The sequence below is a fragment of the Solea senegalensis genome, unplaced genomic scaffold (assembly GCF_019176455.1).
Source record: "Solea senegalensis isolate Sse05_10M unplaced genomic scaffold, IFAPA_SoseM_1 scf7180000012406, whole genome shotgun sequence".
NCBI classification, from domain to species: Eukaryota; Metazoa; Chordata; class Actinopteri; order Pleuronectiformes; family Soleidae; genus Solea; species Solea senegalensis.
Window position 1 is genome coordinate 17501 of NW_025320626.1, and position 4657 is coordinate 22157.

The following is a 4657-nucleotide window of genomic DNA, read 5'->3' on the forward strand; positions in this document are numbered from 1 at the left end:
CTTGTGGCGATCGATGATGGGCCCTTGCTGAAGATGCCTATGCAAAAACTGTTAAGTTTGTAAACATCGCCTCCTGGTGGTGGCAGAAAATCAAAAAAAAAAAGTTACTTTTACAATTTCGGGAATAACTTTTACAGAAATGATTGTATCAAACTCAAAATTGGTTAAAAGATTCTAAACACATGGTAGACTATGCGTGCTCAATATGATGGCGTATCGTTACATGATGTTACCATGGTAATGATGCAAAGTCGGATTTTTGCGACAAAAAAACAAACTGCTACCACTTTGCGAATCCTTGTCCAATCTGAACCAAACTTGCCATGATTGATGATAGTCCGGCCCTGAAGACACCTATATGAAAATATTCACTTTCAAAAACAGCACCCCCTGGTGACGGAGACAATATGACCTCTGTTATTTGAATGAATTAATCCTAGAGTTCTTGTGCGATCACCTTTAAACTTGGTCAGGTCACTGTGAACCAGTTGAGGAACTTAAGTTATCAAAAGTTTTTTAAAATGTCTCATGGTGTACGAGATAGGGGGCGCCAAAGTGGGTGTAAATTCCTATTTTTCACAACAAAAAGCGAAACTCTTATAACTTTGTGATGGAAGATCCAATCCCAACCAAACTTCCTATGATTGATAATGGGTAGTTGCTGAAAGCGACTATATTGCCGAAAACAATAAATTTTGAAAACAGCGCCTCCTGGTGGTGGTAGAAAATACAAAAAAAAAAAAACTGTCACAACTTTGCCAATCCTGGTCCAATCTGAGCCAAACTTGCTAGGATTGTTGATAGTCTGGCCCTGAACAAACCTATGTGAAAATATTTCATGTCAAAATCAGCGCCCCCTGGTGAAAGTGGACGGGCCAAAAAACTGCTCCAACCCCTAACACTTGTGGTCCTGAGGAGCACGTTTAATGTTCATGCACGAAACTTGGTACACGCCTTCCTTAGGTCGGGCCGGTCAAAAAAGTCAGCGTAGCCTATGCTCTAAAACGAACAGGAAAGCCGCCATCTTGGATTGAAAGTAAATGCTTTGCTGATTTTGGCCATTTCGCACCAATGATATTTGAACAGATTTGTCCTAGAACTTTCATGGGATCACCTTCAAACTTGGTGAGGTCACTTTGGACAAGTTGAGGATCCAAAGGTATCAAAATCTTTTCAATAGGTATTATGGCGTAAGAGTAAGGGGCGGGCAAAGTTGGTGAACATTTTAATGTTTCGCCACAGGCAACAAAACTCTTATAACTTTGCGATAGAAGGTCACATCCCAACCAAATTACCTAGGGTTGATGATGGACCATTGCTGAAGAAGTCTGTGAAAAAAACGTAAATTTTGAGCACAGTGCCTCCTTGTGGTAACAAAATATACAAAAAAAAACAATTTAGGTTATAACTTTTACAGAGTTAATCGTATCAAACTCAAAAATTGGGAAAACATTTAAAACACATGTTCGATGATGCGTGCTTAATATGATAACAAATCGTTCAACGGTGTTGCCACAGCAACACTGCAAAGTCAGATATTTGTGACAAAAAACAAACTGCTACAACTTTACGAATCCGAGTCCGATCTGAACCAAACTTGCTTGGATTGATGATAGTCAAGACCTGAAGACGCCTATATGAAAATATTCACTTTCAAAAACAGCGCCCCCTGGTGACAGCAGACACTATGACGCCTGGTATTTGAATGAACTAGTCCTACAGCTTTTGTGCGATCACCTTTAAACTTTGTGAGGTCACTGTGGACAAGTTGAGGATCTAAAGTTATTAAAAGTTTTTCAAAATGTTGCATGGTTTTCGAGATAGGGGGCGCCAAAGTTGGCGTTCATTCATATTTCTCACAACAAAAGGCAAAACTCTTACAACCCGTAAAACTTGTCCTCCAGAGGATCACGTTGAATGTACATGCATGAAACTTGGTACTCACGCGTTCCTTAGGTCCAGACGGTCAAAAAAGTCAGCGTAGCCGAAGCTCTAAAGCGAACAGGAAAGCCGCCATCTTGGATTGAAAGTACATTTTTGGGAGATTTTGGCCATTTCGCACCAATGGTATGTGAACTAACTTGTCATAGAGCTTTTGTGCGATCACCTTTAAACTTTGTGAGGTCACTGTGGACAAGTTGAGGATCCAAAGGTATCAAAATCTTTTCATTAAGTATCACGGCTAACAAGAAGAAGGGCGGCAAAGTTGGCGAAAATCACGATTCCTCGTAACACACAACAATCTCTTATAACTTTGCCATGGAAGGTCAGATATTAACTAAACAAGTGACAATCGATGATGGGCCCTTGCTAAAGATGTCTATGCAAAAACTGTAAATTTTGAAAACATCGCCCCCTGTTGACGGCAGACAATATGACGTCTGGTATTTCGCTACAACAACAAACTCTTATAACTTTGCGATGAAAGGTTAGATCTTAACCAAACTAGTGACGATCGATGATGGGATCTTGCTGAAGATGCTTATGCAAAAACTGTACATTTTAAAAACAGCGCCTTCTGGTGGTAACAGAAAATACAATTTCACAATTTCCCTTATAACTTTAACAAAATTCATTGTATCATACTCAAAATGAATGAAAACATGTAAAACACATGGTAGATGATGCTTGCTGAATATGATAACAAATCGTTCAACGGTGTTGACATAAGAACACTGCACAGGACCCACTCTACTGAGTGGTTTGTCAGTGCAGTAACCTTTGTTCGCCACATGATGGAGGCATTTGCCTACAAATCTATCAAATCTAACATTTACAGTTTCTCATGCTGCTCTGAAAGGGAAAGATAGGGCAAAAGGTACTGCAAGAGGGGCCAAGGAAAAAAAAAACAGGGAAAATGGGAAGAGAGAAAAAGTAACAGAGGGAAAAAAGAGAAAATGCACCCTAAATTCTTATACCATCAGATGTTCTATCACAAAAATAACTAGTTATTTCTAAAATTCAGCTTCACTTCTGATACCATCAGTTGTTTTTCACAAAAATAACAACTTATAGACGAAATCACACTGTTAGACCTCAGACCTCAGACCCGCCCTGAACATGTCTGTAAAGGATGTCCTCCTTACAGGAAGTACAACTCCCGAAACAGGAAGTAAAGTCTGACATTCTCCGATCCACACGAAACTTGTTATGTAAGTCAAGGTACCTTCCCTAAACACGTTTACGGACACGCCTTTCACCCAACAGGAAGACGGCCATTTTAAAAGGCCACGCCTGACATTGCGCGGGGATGCAGCTGAAAATAACCTGTACCACAAGCGGTGAATGAACGGAAGATGAGGAAGAGGACTCGCGCTGCGACGTGGACGCACAGGGACACGCGAGCCGTCAAGCTCGAACCCGTCAATTACCGCTTGCGGTACTAGTTCTTATTATTATTCCTCCAAATGAATCGCGTTTTTGAGGCCTTTCCCATGCCCCAAAACTCACCAAATTTTGCAACCCCATCAGACCTGGTGTAAAATTACGTATATCAATGTTTCAAGGAATGTGCGTCAAAAAATGGAAGAGGGCGGGGCTAAAAACTGACGCAAAAAACTTCGATTAGGTCATCTGCTCTCTGGTTTAACGTACATGAACGAAACTTGGCACACATGTTCATGAGGTGGGGACGGTCAAAAAAGTCGATGACAACTTCCCGGTGAATCCTACAGGAAGGACGCCATCTTGGATTGCACGCCAAAACAGAGGCGATTTTGGCCATTTCGCACCATCGGTATTTGAGCGAACTTGTCCCAGAGCTTACATGGAATCACGTTCAAACTTGGTGAGGTCACTGTGGACAAGTTGAGGATCTAAAGTTCCTGAAAACTTTTTAATAAGTATCATGGCGTACGAGAAAGGGGGCGTCAAAGTTGGTGAAAATTCACGATTTTCGCCACACGCAACAAAACTCTTATAACTTTGCGATAGAAGGTCCGCTCTTAACCAAACTTGTGGCGATTGATGATGGGCCCTTGCTGAAGAGGCCTATGCAAAAACTGTCAAGTTTGTAAACATCGCCTCCTGGTGGTGGCAGAAAAAAAAAAAAAAAAGTTACTTTTACAATTTCGGGAATAACTTTTACAGAGATTATCGTATCAAACTCAAAATTGGTAAAAATCACCCAAAACACAAGGTAGATGATGCATGCTCAATATGATGGCGTATAGTTACATGATGTTGCCATGGTAATGATGCAAAGTCGGATTTTTGCGACAAAAAAACAAACTGCTACAACTTTGCGAATCCTAGTCCAATCTGAACCAAACTTGCTAGGATTGATGATAGTCCAGCCCTGAAGACGTCTATATGAAAATATTCACTTTCAAAAACAGCACCCCCTGGTGACGGAGACAATATGACCTCAGGTATTTGAAGGAATTAATCCTAGAGTTCTTGTGCGATCACCTTTAAACTCGGTGAGGTCACTGTGAACCAGTTGAGGAGCTTAAGTTATCAAAAGTTTTTTAAAATGTCTCATGGTGTACGAGATAGGGGGCGCCAAAGTGGGTGTAAATTCCTATTTTTCACAACAAAAAGCGAAACTCTTATAACTTTGCGATGGAAGATCCAATCCCAGCCAAACTTCCTATGATTGATAATGGGTAGTTGCTGAAGGCGACTATATTGCCGAAAACAATACATTTTGAAAACA